The 17,479-nt window shown below is 48.0% G+C and overlaps 1 long non-coding RNA gene across 1 annotated transcript; it reads right to left on the minus strand.

The window, feature by feature from the left end:
• Window positions 1–2,078: 2,078 nt before the first annotated feature.
• LOC114677731 (uncharacterized) lies at window positions 2,079–6,076 on the minus strand. Its single transcript, XR_013417081.1, has 2 exons — window positions 3,328–6,076; window positions 2,079–2,955 (listed from the first exon to the last, which is right to left on the minus strand). It is a non-coding gene; the product is annotated as an uncharacterized LOC114677731 (long non-coding RNA).
• Window positions 6,077–17,479: the final 11,403 nt, after the last annotated feature.

Here is a 17,479-nt window from a genome sequence, read left to right on the forward strand (position 1 = left end):
TCCTAGACCAGTGTTCTCCACTGGGCCACATGTTCTCCACTGCTGGGAACAACTGTTCTTAAAGGGCCTTGCAGACATGTTAGTAACCTCAAATGGTGACAGACTGGCTGTACATTTTGACATTAATATGTTGTCATAGTTTGACATAAATAGAACTATTCAATATTACTACTTTTTTTTTTCTTTTAAACTGTGGACCCTCAAACCATTTCTACCAGACTTAATAAACGGCACTGCCACGTGCTTAATTAGTAAGTGTTGAGAGTTACTTTGCTGTGACGTATTCCCCTCCGCTATCTTGGCCCATGTAGCATTTATAGAAAGGAAGCTTCCCATTTGTCCTCCCTTGTCCTGGGAGCACGTGGAAAAGGTCCAGGTCACTCAATCCTCCCTCCCCTCTTGGTTCATGGCCAAAATGCTTTCTGCCCTGATAGAGTTGATCCTTTAACTAGAAACTGTAAGCCCGCTGGGAGTAAATGCCTAACATTGCAAGCAGAGATGTTGAAAAGGGAGCCTTCATGACACACATATCCTGCAGGACGTAGGGATGAGTGAATGGGAGAGAACGGAGTGGGGTGAGGAGTGAGTTCTACCTGCAGGAATGAAATCAAAGACCTGAAGCTACTGGGCTTCCCAGCCAGCCACTAGGAAACACACTGGAGCCAGAGGTAGGTAAATGTTTCTAATCTCCTAGAAAAGTCAATTAGGAAGAAATTTCCATCTTTTTTGACTCTCTGTTATCTCCCGCACTTGTCACTCCTACCACCTTGTCTATTACCCTGGTTTTTTTTTTTTTCAAATTCTCTAAAATAAAAAAGTCTTTATAGACTTGTTTTTAGGAGAAGTATAGGAGAGGAGCCGTGGGATACAGCTAATCTTAGGGGAAGAGCAGATGGTTTTAAAAAGGCAAAAAGGAAACTAACCTTCTAAGACTTGAAAATGGCGATTTACACCACGGTGATTAGGAGAGCAGCCTGCTGCCCTAGTCATGTTTGTGCTCATGTGAGTGTGTGTGTGCCTGTCCATGTGAGTGCATGAATGTGTGCATGTGCATGGTGTACATGTGGATGTGTGTATGTGCCCATGTGGGTATGAGTGCATGCATGTGTGTGCATGTGTGTGCACATGGGTCCACAGCTGTGTGTTTGTGCATGTGTGTGGTGTGTGCATGTGTATTAATGAGTGTGGGGAGAAGGGGTCAAGTGTGAACACTCCAGAAAACATATCACTTTGGTTCTCAGTGGTCATTTGCTCTTTGGGGTGAATTAACTACATCCATACATGGAAAGCAGTATTTAATGAGGATGGAGGAGGAAAGTTCATAAGCACTGAGTCTTGAGGAGGAAACCAGATGGCCGGAAAGGGCTTCAGAAGACTCTCCTCTCGGTTTTGGTTTTCAGGTCTTTGTGGTTATATTCTGTGCTTTGTTTTACTTTAAAACTGCCTGAAATATCACGACTCTCTCAGAAATCCACTAGTCACTGCCCAGAGTCAAAGAATCTTTGCTCCGTTATTTTATTTTAAAATGTTTTGTTGCTTTTGTTCCCTATCTGCAGGGTTAGATTAGCTCTGGAGTTCCCTGTGCTATGGCCTGCTAGGCGGCAGTCTCCACCCAGTACAACTTGAGAATCCACCAGGGAGCTTTCGCAGAGCCACCCCACGGGTCGGGACCTGATGACTGGTCTGGGGTGCATCCTGGGCATGGCTGGGCATGAAACTTTGAAAATCTGCCCAGGGGATTCTCAGAGATAGCCATGGCCGTGGTTGAGGGGACCACTGAGTAAGAGAAAGAATGAAAGCAAATGAAGACGTTGATTCCTGAAACCTGGGGAATGGCTGCAGCGATGGCTAAAGAGACTACTAAGTCTCTTTACTCCTTTGTGGTGCAGGTATTTGGTGGCCCTATGGTCCCAAGACTATGGGATTATCTTCTTCCCACTGTGCCTTTGAATGGGCACACACTGTCATTCATATTTACACCTCTGTGGATGAGTGAAGCATTAATACAGACATTCAGTGAACTGAACTGAACAGTTAAACACAAAGTCGGATGAATGATGAGATGTGAAAAGAAGCAATCCCTTCAGATTCTTTTATCCTGCTTGCTTTAAATGTTCAAACACCCAAACAGGCTGATAAATTAAGATGTTATGGAAAGCTGTGCGTAGCTTTCAGCCACAGCCATAGTCTGAGGTTTTAATTCTCTGGTGCCAATAATAAAAATCATTTCAAATGCAAATAAAAAGTTAGTGTAGAAAATGACCAGTTTAGAAAAACTGTGCTGTAGTTACCAGCTCTCATACAAACAGTGCCTGAGAAAGTCAGATCACAGACTATAAACAGGCTATATTTAGATGACTTCCAATCCCAATGCGTTCCCAGACCTGGTCAGAGCTAGGCAGCTTCCCACTCGGTCATTTTTGTCCAACAGGCTCTTGTCCCCTTGTAATCTGTGGACCCTCCCTTTTCCCAGGCTCCCAGGGAGACCGTCGTGTGGTTCCCCATCCTGCAGAGCCCCACCCAAACAGGATGGCCGCCAGCCCCTGGGCAGTGCTGGGCCTCCAGCTGTGAGTTCAGCTGAGCTGTGTGATCCAGATGAGCTGCAGATTGTCCACAAGCTGCCACCCAGATGCTGGGTCACGTGGGCTCCCCGGTGCTTTATTGAGACTGGTCAGCCCTCCACGACTCCTAAGAAAGAAGATCCTTGCCAGGTCCTCAACTTCTTCTCCGTCACTGGGCCATGGTGTGTCCGGATTTTGGAAAGAGAGAAAAGGAAAAAAAAAAAAGTCCATCCACCGTCTCAAACACGTCTGTACTTCGCTTGCAAGTGGACAAAAAGCTCCTGTGAGGTTTTCGTTTTTGGCATGTCTTCTTCTCTCTAGAGACATAGTCCCTCTAAATGAGGAGGTGATTTGGACCTCTGCAGGCCGAGGCAGCTCCGCACTTTGCCGAGGCCTAAACAAACCCAAACAGGAAGTGCACGATCAACGAATGCCAACCGTCCACACAGCAGGAGCAGAAACGCAGAAAGCCGTGCACCAGGAAGAAGGTTGACGTTAAGGAATCTGCCCTCACGTATACACTCCACATTGGTCCTACCTGACATGACAAACACACAAACCCACACAAACACACACACACACAGACACACACACACAGACGGACATACAACCGTGGCACAAAAACACACACATACCCAGGCTGCCCCTGAAGCTGCGGAAGGCTTCTGAGGCTGCCAGGAAGCCCCTCTGGGAAGAGAGCAGCCCACGGTCATACAGGCAGGCCAGCCCTCAAAGTCACAGTGGGACAATCTCAGGGGAGACTCACCTGCACATCATCTAGGCAGGACTGAGACAGGGATCCCGCAGTGCATCACTGGGGCTCCGACTGACGTTTGTTCATCCTGATCGGCCCTCTGTGGCTCCTAAGATCCCGGGACCTCCCTGGCGACACCCTGGAAAAAACAGGCCAGAGCAACACGACACCAAGGCACTGCCACGGAGGGCTACTGCTCCGCCCAGCCTCAGGAACTAACCTGCAGGCAACGGTGGCGGGCGCTGTGATGCGAGCACCAGGCTGGCGAGCAGGTGGAGTGAGTGTGTGTCTCCAAGGACTCTTGGAATGGAGCCATTCCAAGACGGAAGGCCCCCTCACCAAAAAAGTGAAGGAAAGGCCCAGCAAACCTGGGAACCCCAAGAGGGCCACACTGGGGTCCAAGCCACCCTCAGGGATGCCTGCCACAAGAAAGACCCAAGACGTTTCTGTGACATGCCAGCCACTCCCACCCCTATGCTGGCGACGGCACACACACCCTCAGCTGAAGCAGGCCGACCCTCCGTCCACTTGGCTCAGTGAAACCCGTGGCGGTCAGAAGATTCAGTGCTGGGAGGCAGTCCCGCCTGGGAGCAGAGGGGCTGGATATCCCTCAAGAGGGGTGAAGGCCCTGTAGATGCCAGGAAACACCACCTTTCTTGGAAGGCAAAGGCCAGCCACGCTTGGCTACCGCTCATCCTATAGGAGTTATGCTGCCGTCTGCTTGAGCCCTGGAGACCAAGGGAATTTCCGTGACAGGGGGTGACAGGTATGGAAACCCAGAGCTCCAGGATCCTCCCACTTGCCCAACCACGCAGAGAGAGGTTTGGAGAAGGAAACAAAGGATCCCAGATGAACGGGGAAATGTGGCTGGTTGAAGACCCTGAGCCAGACCAAGAAAAATCAAGGCCCAGCAGGAACACGGAAGACAGAAAAGCAGCGAGGGCAGTGTAGAGGCCTGAGCCCAGGCAGGATGCAGCAAGGCTGCCGCCATGTGGAGCTGGGAATGTGCCCAACCAGCAGCTTAGCCAGAAAGGCCACGGTTGGAGGAAAAGAGATCCTTGCCGGGTTCTTGGCTTCTTCTCCATTGTCGGGCCACGGCGTGGCTAGATTTTGCAAGTAGAGGAAAAGGGGAACAGGAGTTCCATCCACCACCTTGGACATCTGTCTGAACCTTTCTTGAAGGTGGACAAGCAGCCCCTGTGAGGTTTCGGTTCTTGCGTGTGTCGTATTCTCTCTAGAGAAGTGACCCTTGGGATGGGGAGGTGATTTGGACCTTCACCCAACCAGGACAGCTCCCCACTTCGCCACAGCCTAAGGGAAAAAAAATTTTTTTTTTTGAGACAGAGTCTCACTCTGTCGCCAGGCTGGGGTGCAGTGGCGTGATCTTGGCTCACTGCAAGCTCTGCCTCCTGGGTTCAAGTGATTCTCGTGCCTCAGCCTCCTGAGTAGCTGGGATTACAGGCATGCACGACCACGCCAGCTAATTTTTGTATTTTTAGTAGAGACGGGGTTTCACCATATTGGCCAGGATGGTCTCAATCTCCTGACCTTGTGATCTGCCCGCCTCAACCTCCCAAAGTGCTGGGATTACAGGCATGAGCCACCGCGCCCGGCTGGCCTAAAGAAATTTTAATAGGGGAAGCGCACGATAAACACATGTTAACCGGCCACACAGCACGAGTGGAAATGCAGGGAGCAGAGCACCAGAAAGAAGGTTGACTTGAAAGAATCCGTCCTTGAGTATACAAGACACATTGGTCCTGCCAAACACTCCCCCACCCCCCGCACACACACACACACACACACACACACACAGAAACACACACACCTATGGACATACAACCATGGCATAGGAACACACACATACCCAGGCTGCCCCTGAGGCTGTGGAGTCCTGCTGCCACGAGTAAGTTCCTCTGGGAAGAAAGCAGCTCACGGCCACACAGGCAGGCTGGCCCTCAAGGTCATAGCGGGGAAAATCTCTGGGATACTCATTCACATACTGTCTAGGCAGGCCTGAGGCAGGGATCCCACGGCGCCACCCCAGGGCTTTGCCTGACCTCAGGGATTTAGGGTGTCTTTCCTCTACCAGCTCCCAATCTCCCTTTAGGTGGTGAGGACTGGCAGGGCGGTTTGTGGGGGGCAGAGCAGAAGGAAGAAGTATATTAGCGGTTGTGACTCCCTGGGGAGGCGAGGTCTCATGTGAGCTTATACTGAGTAGATTCTGACTAAGGACGTCCCTGAAGTTATTTTCTTTCCTGAGATGCCACAAAAAGTCATCACCATTCTGTAAAATTCCCAGGCAGAGGGTGTGATCGTCACATTAATCAAAAAGCAGGCAGCTCTACCACCTCATACTCATCAGGATGGTCACTGTCAAAAACCCAGCGTTGGCAAGGATTGGCGTTGGCGAGGATGTGGAGAAAGTGGAACCCTTCGGACCTGTGGGTGGGAAGGTAAAGCTGTGCGGCCGCGCGGAAATCTGTAGAGTGGCTCCTCCAAAAATTAAACAGAATCACCACATTATCCAGCAATCCCTCTTCTGGGTATATCTCCAAAGGAAGTGAAAGCAGGGTCTCAAGGAGTTATTTGTACACCCATGTTCACAGAAGTGTTATTCACATTAGGCAGAAGGTGGAAACATCCCAAGTGTCCACGGATCCACGGACAGATGAATGGATAAGGATCCGCGGACAGATGAACGGATAAGGATCCACAGACAGATGAACGGATAAGGATCCACAGACAGATGAACGGATAAGGATCCACGGACAGATGAATGGATAAGGATCCACGGACAGATGAATGGATAAGGATCCGCGGACAGATGAATGGATAAGGATCCACAGACAGATGAACGGATAAGGATCCGCGGACAGATGAACAGGTAAGGATCCGCGGACAGATGAACCGATAAGCAGATGTGATGGGTACGTATGATGAAACGTGACTCACCTTAACAGGGAGGGAAACCCTGGCACACGCTACAACATGGATGAGCCTGGGGGACATCATGCTCAATGTAGTAATCCTGAGATAAAAAGGATAAATGTTGTGTGAGGTTCCCAGTGGTCAAATTCACAAAGACAGCAACTGGAATGGGGGTTTCCAGGGGCTGGGGGAGAGAAGATGGGGAGTTAGTGTGTACTGGGGCCAGAGTTTCCATCTGGGAAGAGGAAAAAGTCCTGGAGATGGATGGTGGTGATGGTTGCATAGCAATGTGAGTGTACTTAATGCCATTGAAGTGCACACTTAAAAATGGTTAAGAGGGTCAATTTTATGTTAGGTGTATCTTACCAGAACTAAAACAAAACAGAAGGCAGCTTTAAAAACAGTGGAAGACGAGTTCTTAAGGTGGTGGAGGCCATCGCCCACTTCACTTGGGGGACTCCTGCTCTCAGAACACACACTTCACTTCACGGGGTCACCTGGTGTTCATGCCGGCAACCTTTCTCTCCCTCCCTGTGGCCTGGCCCCTTGCTGAGCATTCACCAGGTGGGAAGAGTCTGTGCAGCGCGGTGTGGGCCTTGCACACTCCTTTTTGTGTTTGGGTTCTACTTTTCTGGACTGTGACACTTATAACTTCATTAGAAAATATCACTTTCTTCAGACCCACACATTCATTTATTAGGCACTTATGTTCCATAAAATAAAATGCACAAGGCCACTTTCATGCTTCCTTGAAGTTCTATCAACTTATTTGGGGGCAGATTTGACCTGTAATGTTCAGAGCACTTCCTCCCTGGGAGCTCCATATCTAAGTATGGGCATATAGAGTTTTCTGTGTTACTGAAGGTAGCTTTCATAAAGTTGCTCGAAGTACTTCCCAAAAATCCATCTTAAGAATATTTCTGCACTTTGGGAGGTCGAGGCGGGTGGATCAGCTGAGGTCAGGATTTTGAGACCAGCCTGGCCAACATGGTGAGACCCGGTCTCTACTAAAAAATGCAAAAAAATAACAAGGCATGGTGGCGGGTGCCTGTAATCCCAGCTCCCTACTCCAGAGGCTGAGGCAGGAGAATCACTTGAACCCGGGAGGCAGAGGTTGCAGTGAGCCAAGGTCGTGCCATTGCACTCCAGCCTGGGTAACAAGAGCAAAACTCTGTCTCAAAAAAAAAAAAAGAAAAACAAACCAGAATCTTTCCCACACATGATGTGGCAGGACAGGAAACACCAGGATTCCTCCAGTTAATGGGGAGACTGGGAGAGCTGAGGCTTCACAGTGACACAGCCGGGTGTGGAAAACACCAAAAGAAATACGCCTTTTTGGACGACAGTACTCCACCCCAATTTCCAAGTATGCTACAACTTTTCCTCAGCCTCGACGGGAGATATTTACAGTGAGTGGTTGAAGCGTTAGTGAAATGCCCTGGTAGACACAGGCTCCACCAGGCTGGGCTTCTGTGCTCTCACTGGGTCTATGGATGAGCACAGAAGCCAGGTTTCTGGCTCACAGAGAACCTAAGTGCTGAGTTTATATACAAAGTGCACAGTCTGAATAATTAAATATGAAGACGTGTACACACTAAACAGGACATTTTTACTTAAGGCCAAAGAAGCACAAACGACCCTTTCTTTTGGGAGTTTCACAAGAATTTCCGCTCAACAGTAATCCCCCAGTAACTGTGATAGTAATGGTTTAAATATTTTGTTTATAAAAAGCAACATTATAAAATGCCCTGAAAGGTCTTGGCTTCTTTTGCGAGCTCTGAACTATTCAGAAATTCAGCTTGCTATCTGGGGACAATAAATAAATCCATATTCTAAAAAAAATGAGATTCGGATTTTTCTCCAGTGCTTCTTCCTGGCCTTAAGGCTTCCCGGGGAATTCTCGTCCTTGCTCGGTTACGGTTTCAAGGGGGTGAACGGAGAGGCTGCACGGTGAAGAACCCCGGCTCGCACCCGGCCTGCGCTCTCTCGGGCCCGGCCGCACCGGCCACCAGGGGGCAGTGTTGCCATTCGCTGGCCGCGCCGCCCCGCCCCGAGCGGATGCCGTCCCGTTTCCAGCCGCCGGTGCTCACCGTACGCGCTGTTGTTATTATTTTTTGATTTACAAAGCGCCATTCCTCCGCGGATTCCCCGCCCCCAGCTGCTTCCGAGAAAGCTCGCAGAAGCATTCGTGTGCAGGAGCGGAAGCCCCGCACAGCACGCGGCGGGCCGGTGGGCGCACGGCCGGGGGCGTCGGGAAGAGGCTGCGGGCAGCGGGCCCCGCGGGCGCGGCGTGCGGGGCGGGAAGACGGCGCTGCCTCGTGGGGCGCGGGCACGAACGCGTTCCCATAAAGCACACGGGGAAGACCAGCACGGGGCGTGAGCCATGCAAACGTTCCTCCCGTGCGACACCCGCTGGGCCGGCCCTGCGGCCGGGATTGTCCGGGAAGCGATCGGAGGAACCCGGGAGCCCGCCGGGGCCTGGCCCCAGAGTCCGGGCGCCGCTGAGCGGGGCGGAGGTGACAAATGGAACCTTTTTAAGGACAGTTGAAAGAGAACATAAATACGGGGTGCTGGGACCTTGGAAAGGGCGCGAGTCATTAATGGGGGCAAATCAGAGGGCAGTATGTTGACGGGATAATAACAAAAATAAAGAGGCTTGATTTTAAAAAGACGGCATTTGGAGTCAACGGGAAAATCCGGGACAATGAGGGTTGGCAGGTTCCTGGGACACAAACCAGGAAAAACGGCCACACTGGAGCGTCCTGCCTGGCTCCAGCACAGCCGGTGCAGAAGCTAATTTTTTTCCAAGTCCTCCTAGCTCAACAAACATGCCGCCATAGCACTTATTTTCTTTTAGACAATCCTCACAACAGTCTAGCAAAGTGGGGATCATCTTCACCACTGTACACATGGAGAAATTGAAGGTCAGACATTCAAGGTTATGTGGCCACATGAGAGCAATACCAGAGCGGGGACGAAGACCCACGGCTCTCAGCCACCAGGTTCCTTCTTGAGAGAAGCCGAATGGTGAGAGAAGCCGGATGGATGTACATGCAGGGAGGGGAGCCTCAAAGCAGGTCCACCTTTCTCCCATGAGTGTTCTAGTGGCTCAGGGTTAGGGTTAGGGTCCAGAGGAGGAGAGGTATCCAGAGCTAGGGCCGTCTGCGTTTTGCCTTGCTGTCCCAGAGTGGCAGCGAGGAGTGGCCTGGCCTAGAGGGTGTTTGTCTTACCTTGTGCCTTGCTGTTGCTCCTCTGTCTGTAGGAGCTAAGGGAAGTTGGAGAAGCCGCAGCCCAGAAGGTCAGGGAGGACAGCATGTCAGAGCTTGCTGGAGCAAGCCTTGGAGGAAGGCCACAGGGGACATGGTCACCAAGGGTCACGGCAGCATGCACCCTGGGTTAGAGAAAAGGGCAAATTATGGATATGAAAAATGCTTCCCTCAATGAAAAGGACCCTGCTGAGACAGGATGGCTGTGGGCCAAATACCCCTACAGTGCCTGATTCTTTTATCTTATTATTATTTATTTAAACAAGACCAGCATTTCGCTTTAGATAGAAAATCTCTCTCTGCTACAAAATTGCAAGCCCTGGGAAAAGTCGCCAAGAATGGTTGATGCCACAATAAAACAATAACATACATGTCGGGGTGAAACAGTGCATAGAGGATGGAAAGAAGGAAAAGCTCGAGGCCCTGGAGGAAGGAGCTGGGAAGGTGGAGGGTGTGGAGGTGTGGGGGCCCAGAGGGATTGCCCAGGAAGGTATGGAGGACCGAAAACGGATCACCAGCCCTCATGGACAACTTAAACTAAAGGTGGAAAAGACAGAAAAGCCGGCAGGGGGAATTGTCTCCAGCCAACCAGTCAACTTTTGGAAAAAGATGGATCACAAAGAATGAGAGGTGGAGGAGAAGTAGAGGAGAAACCAAGAACAAAGAGCAGACACTGTGGGCAAAGCTGTGGGTGCCCATTCATGGCAGAGCTGGGTTCTAGGGCCCTGGTTTTGGCTGTGTAACCGCTTGCCCAGCCCTCATCTCATCCCTCAACAATGAGGGCCTGGCAAGGGAGGGTATGCTGGCCTATTTTTGTCTCATGTATTTGTGGACTCCATCCAAAAGCTCTGAGATGCCAAGTTAAAATGGAGAAGGTTTGAGTCACCGCCACCTGGCCAGAGCCTCAGTGAGTGGGACGCCAGGTCTGGGGTGGGGTTGCATGGGTGGGGGGCTGCACCGTTGCTGTTGATTCACACGGCTTCTCTGGGGTCTGGATCTCAGTTTGGCTGTGATGCTAAGCCCCGAATGGGTGGATAGCAACATTATTCTGGAGTACTAACAGCCTACCCTTGCCACCCACGTCTCAGAGACATTAGAAAGTTGGGTACAACATTCCCCACCTCCCTCTGATTTTCCTGGAGTAGACTGTGATGAGGAGATGGTCAGTCTCCAATAAAGTCAGCACCTTCCATGAAAAATGACTTTCCCTGAAAGTTGTTTTGGAGTGTTAAAGAAAAATATCTTCAAAATTCTTTACCACTTTTTGAGCCTGATTCCAGATGTTTGGCATATCCTAAATTATCCACTTTAAGCTTCGATAATCCTAGGAGATAGATACTATTATTCCCATTCTGCAGACGCAGAAACTGAGGCCCTCGGTAATGCTGGGACTGCTCATGGTCACAGCTGGTGGTGGTGGAATTGGGATTTGAAGTCACATCTCTGACTCAGAACTTGGGTACTTCTTTCGTATTTCCTTTTCCTCCCTTATTCAAAGTAGCTTAAGTGCTTTTGTAAAATAAGCATGAACATCACCCCAAATGCCACCATCCAGGGATAACTGGGAACACTTTAATGAATATCCTTCAAGACCTCTCTCTCTTGCATTAACTTGAAGACAAACTTGTCAATACCCAGATTATTCCTTCTTGAAAGTCGGTCCTATGCGTTTAATTGAATTGAAGTTGGTGGCTTTTCCTGGTTTTGACATTTGCCTGAATTGGCCTCGGCATTCTGTAAAGGAAGGCGCCTTCTGGGCTGTAGTTCTCTCTTTCCCACTCCCCTTGGTGTCTGCTCCTCACCTCAGTCAGGTAAGGCCTTGGTCCTCCTTTCCATGCCCCCTGGAAGGACCCAACTAGCTCTTCAAAAGCTGCTCTTGGAATTTCGGGACAGCTAAGGGATCGGCTGCCAGGACCGAGCTGTTGCACCATTGACGTGTGGGGGCCAGTGTTCCGTGGAAGGTGCCTAGAGATGGGCCGCCTCCTCCATCTTCCCCAGGCCTCCTTCACCTGTGGGCAGGAGACGTTTGTGACGTTCCTTCTGGTCAGCAGGACTACAGGAAGAGCCACCGCTGAGCCTGGGGGCAGGACTAGCCAGGCTCCCTGCTGAGGCCTTCTCATGCTCCTGACAAGGCCCAGGGTAAGCTCACTCGCCCGTTTCCCACCTGCAGAAATGGGTTCGTAAGTTCAAACACGCACAGCTGCTGGTGGGTGTCAGGATTTGGGATCTGGGCTCAGAGCCTGCATTCACATCACACCATTGCTACACTTCACTGCTTCCCTTGGCCACATCTCCATCACATCTGAAGGGTTTTGTGTTCAAGGAGTCTTTTAAAAATAACAGTTTTTGACCAGGAAGAATTAGGACTGAGCAAGACTTAGTCACAACAAACAGACAAGCGCACCCACACTCCACAGCCTGGGCTGTAGGGATGTGGCCTACCCCCTTCTTTTTGAAGTGTCTGTAAATAAATAAACCTGCGCCGAGCTGAGCTCAAAGTGGAGTGGTTTACCCACGTTTGACATCCAGCGCAACCTGCGAAAGCCGCTTTGTTTTTATTATTGTGCAAAAAGTGTTCTAATTACAATATGCTTTTCTGAGTCAGGAGAGAGCGGTGAACCATTTGGCTGTGGAGCGATATTTGTGAAATCCCACTGGAAGAGATTATAAACTGATTTTAATGCACTTTTACTAATGGTTTAATAATCCTAAGGAGAACTGACTGAGCCCTCATAATGAATGAAGAATTTTGATGGCAGGATCCGTAAATGCTGATGTTAGAGAAGGTCAATGGATTAGTGAGTCAGAGGCTTCCAGGGGCTTGTATGAGTCAGGAAAAACAGGTCATGCTGTGGAAACAAACCCCAAGGTCTCAGTGACGTAAGAAAAGTTTACCTCTTGCTCATTAAGGGCCGGGTCAGGCAGCTCTCCAGGCCAACTCTCCTCGGGTGAGCGGGATCCTTGCCACTTCCATCTTGTAGCTGGGCCGTCTGGAGCCCCTGGCTTCTAGCATTGCTAAAGTGAGAGAGAGAGGGCGAGAGGACTGGTGGGAAGGTCTAAGACCATATTCTAATGTAGAAACTGGAATGTATACATTCTAATGTATACATTTATTCTACCCAAGAGGGACAAGGGCTGGCTAAGAGCTGCTGTGCAGGTCGGATCAAATCATCACACCTGTAAGTCGTGTCTTCATTTTCTCTCAAATACATGAACATATTTTTTGAGAATAGTTTCAGAATTTTGGAAGCCAAACTGGAGCTTGTGATGGTAAGGACTTGTCATTGGATTTAGGGTCCACTCTAATCCAAGATGATCTCATCTCCAATCCCCAACTTAATTACATCTGCGAAGACTCCAAATATCGCCACATTCACAAGTTATGGGTGGATGTATTTTTTTTGGGGTGGATACTATTCAACCCGCTACAACTACCGTCTAGAAAAGACAGATGTTAGCATCCTATCCTAGGTGACCCACATATTTTTCATAACAAAATTCAACATTCGAGGGAGGATGAGAAGTATATTTTGAGGACTTGGCTCATGCCATTGTGGGGCTGGCAAGTTTCCACGGTGCAGGTTGAGCTGGCAGGCTGGGGACCTAGGGAAGTTGTGTTTGGGTCTAAAGACCATCTGCTGGGAACATTCCCTCTGCCTCAAGGGAGGTCAGTCTTTTCCTTAAGCCCTTCAAATGGTGGGATGAGGCCCACTCACATCATGGAGGATACTCTGCTTTGCTGAAAGTCTCCTGAAGTAAATTAATCCATGAAAAAACACCTGCACAGAAACACATAGAACAGTGTTTGACCAGATATCTGGGTACCATGGCCTAGCCAAATGGACACCTAAAATTAACCATCACGCGACACAACATTTAAACCATGCCCTCGTACAAGTTTCCTTCCTCTAAGGGTGTGTTTTTCAGACCACGGGTCATGAACATGAATGGATCACAAAATAAATGTAGTGGGTCCTGACCGGCATTTTATAACTTGTCAAATGGACTCGATCCTGTAGATAACAATTATGACTGCTTCAGTACACAAGTAATATGAGAGTACACAGTCTTTGGGAAACACGCAAAACCGTACTGAGGGACAAACCACACAAGCTGATATTGTCAGACTGTTAAAATGTGGCCATTGTGGCGGGGCGCGGTGGCTCACGCCTGTAATCCCAGCAATTTGGGAGGCCGAGGCGGGCAGATCACCTGATCTGGAGCTCAAGACTAGCCTGGCCAACGTGGTGAACCCTGTCTCTACTAAAAATACAAAAATTAGCCAGGTGTGGTGGTGCACGCCTGTAATCCCAGCTACTCGAGAGGCTGAGGCAGGAGAATTGCTTGAACCCAAGAGGCAGAGGTTGCCTATGATTTGAGATCATGCCATTGCACTCCAGCCTGGGCAACAGAGTCAGTGAGACTCCGTCTCAAAAAAATAAAATTAAAAAAAGGAGTGTGGTCATCTGAAGGGTTAAAAGGGCACCCCAATTTCTCAATTTGTGTTTTCTTGATTAGGAAGAGCTTGTGTGTTTCTTTGATTATTATTGATTAATTGGGTTTCTGCTGAGCATCACATTCTTTAAAGATCAAGCTGGAGTCAAGTCCCTTTTCCAGACCCCCGAGACAACATCTGTCCCCTGCCCTTAGGGGCAGCTCTTGGACTGTTGGGCTGGGCTCCTCCCTGCAGCCCCAACTCCTTACCACGGCCATTCACGTTCACATTGAGCGTCTAACCTCAGTAAGCAATAGTCCTCTAGCTTCACAAATCAACTTCTAGGGACTCTTCCTGCCCACAAACATTTCATAAATCTCACTGCACCTCTGTGACCTACTGACAGTGCTAGGGTGCCCACTTTCCTCTCCTTTCCCTGGCTCCCATCTCATCCTCCTACTACTCCCTGGATCGCTCACTTCGGCAGCTCATGAGGTTTCTCACCCTCAGGACTTCGGACATCGGGGCCAAACACTTCTTTGTTATGGGTGCAGTCCTGTGTGGATATTAAACAGCATCCCTGGCCTCTACCAAGAGGAGATGCCAAGAGCACCTCCTCCCCAGCATTGATAATCAAAATGTCTCCAGACATTGCCAAATGTCCCCTGGGCAGACAAAGTCACTCTCGGTTGAGAACCACTGACTTAATCAAAGACCAAAATTAAGTGCTGGTGGTAGATACTCAGAGAAAATACTTGTCCTTCCAGCAAATACTGAAACTGAAAAGAGAGAAGATATTTGAAAGCATCGCTGACCCACCTGATTCAGTCCCTTCTAGTGTTGCCTGCTTTCTGGTTGCTTTAAATGTTTAGGCTTCTTCCAGGGTTTATTTCTTTACCTAGGTACATATGTAGGAGGAGTAGTTTTAGGAGAAAAATGTTACCTTCATGACAAATTGAGAGCAAATATAGGAAGGATCTGTCTTTTATTTCTATGGCAGGAAATGATAGCTACCTAAAAGGGAGATTTGCTTAAATTTTCTGTCTCTTAAATTGAATTTTCTCTTGCTTTCACAGTTGGGACTAGGCTGCCAGATGTTATTAGTGTATTTTGCCTTCTGATGTTAAGGGAAGCTTAAGGCAATGAAGATAACACAAGAATAAGTCCTACTTCATCCACAGGTCAGATCCATGTCAATCACTACACTCTAAGACCAAGTTGAGATCCTGAAAGAAGCAAAAATATTTTACAAAGTGCCCAGATGCACATCATGGGGTGCATTGCCAGGGTAGTTTTGATCCTTACTAACAGGGAGTCTTTCTCCACACCGGGGCTCCTGGTTGAGTACAGTTCTAACCAGTTTGATTACTGGCTTTCCCTGCAGTCACTAGGAAAGGGTAGATACCTCAGGCGAGTGTATTGAAAGTGGATAAAAATGACCGCCTACAACCTGATAGAAGAAGACAAAGAACAACAACAAATATAAGGGCAATAAAAAAAATCTCCAGACCTCAGAAAGCTTAGCATCCTGAGGTTATCTCGTATGTGGGATAAGGAGTCATAAACACGTCATTCGTTCCTGTGAGTGCTGTAATGACCCAGCACAGGACTGGATATTTGTAATCATGGCACGAAGTCATCAGGCAAGGTTAATTTATGTTTAAAATAATCGGTTCTTATGGATGGTGGTGATGGTGGTACAACAAGACGAATATACTTCGTGCCTCTGAACTCTAAACTTCAAAATGGTCAGAATAGTAAATTTTATGTTTTGTGTATTTTACCACAGTAAAGAAATCAGTTCATAAGAGAGTTAGGAACTTTGTAGTCTATTTCAGGAAAAAGAATGTAACTGAATTTCTAAGATTAAAATTTAAAATGTGCTCCTTCAAGAGTTTGCAAAACTTATCTTAATGATTCACTCATAAATAGTCTCTCCTTCATCAAAGATGCTTGATAAATGTCACCGGAATTCATTTTAAAAAACACAATCATATTTTGATAGAAGAAATCGGATGTCATGATTTTGGGGGACTGGGTCTTATTTTTAACTCTGACAACGAAATATGGCTACAAATCTTGTGGTCTGATCATGTGATTTAAAAAAAAAAAAAAAAAAAAGAAAGTCCCGCATTGTAAGGCTGGGTTCACTCTGTGGCCCGGGCCCAGCCTGACTCCTCGGATGAGTGTCAGCTTAGGGTTTCCACATGAACAGCCAGGGTTGATGGATGAATACATTTACCGTCTGGACTGATAACAACGAACAGATTCCTGGTGGCAAGCACTGGACACAACCCTCACAGGCCCCTGGAGTAACCGCATTGATTCAGCAACATGGCCATTTAGAATTAATTTCATCAGAATGGCAGTGGCTTTGAGAGCTTACTCACACAAACCCACAGCTTGTCATGTTCCCAAGACCACAGCAGGTATGGTCTAAGACTGTCAGATGAGAAAATTCACCATTGTGTGTTTCTCGCTCCCGAGTCCTTAGCAATATGCTTTCCTTGACGTTTTTGCTTTTCCACATTGGAATGGGAAAAAGTCTGTTAGGAGGGGTGCTGAGTATTCACCAAGAGGTGGTGCTGTGTTTGGAAAATTTAGGTGGTTTGTGCAGGTCACCTGCCTTCTGGTAACTGTTTTTCAAGGTAGATAGCTTTGACTATTTTGGTGGGGAAGTTTGCACTGAAATTCTTACCTTTTTTGTTTGTTTGTTTTGCATAGTGAGAACGCTAATGTTCTGTAAATGAGTCTAAGCTACATTTTACTTGATGCGGGCAAGTATTATAGATTCCTTTATGAGCCTTCATTTTTATCACATGCAAATCACGCAACCCATTTTTCAGTTAGGATAAAGGAAGCTCCAAGAATAGGCCGAGATCCTCCACTCAACGGGTAAATAGAATTTGGACGCGAGTTTGAAAATATCAGCCATCAGTTTGCTTGGAAGTTTTGGGCAGCCAACTTGGATGGAATTCTCTGAGAAAAGAGGATTTTTTTCTGAATCATTTCCTTAGGAGGGAACTAACCACCCCAATTTTAGTCTCAAACGTTCTAAGTTATTTCTCAAAGTCTTTGGAGGCTATTCAAACCAGCTCCAAAAGTTTTTATAAAATCGAAATGGCTCTGAAATCTCCTGTCCAAGTACAGAGACACATGCTGAATGGATAGGGTGTGAGGCAGTTTTTTGAGAGTTTGTTTGGATTTCAGGAAGTGGACAAGATAAGCTGAATGGCCTTTTCCTGCTCTGACTCTGAAAAAAAAAGGAAAAAAAAAAAACTCACCCAAAGATGCTTGAAAGAAACCATGGACATTTCCTAACTTCAAAAGAGTAAAAAATCTACTAGGAAGAAAAGAAAAATCACTATCCTAGGCCCAGGATGTTGCCAAGACGTATCAAAACAAGAATGCAAATCGGGACAGAGCTGGAACAAACATACAAGTCTTGAGGTTGTATTTTTATGTGCTGCTTGTTTTTGTGTGAACTTCCCTGTGAAAGAGGATGAAACAGAAACACACCTGTGTGGTCTGA

This window comes from Macaca mulatta, chromosome 4 (assembly GCF_049350105.2).
Source record: "Macaca mulatta isolate MMU2019108-1 chromosome 4, T2T-MMU8v2.0, whole genome shotgun sequence".
In the NCBI taxonomy this organism is placed as follows: Eukaryota; Metazoa; Chordata; class Mammalia; order Primates; family Cercopithecidae; genus Macaca; species Macaca mulatta.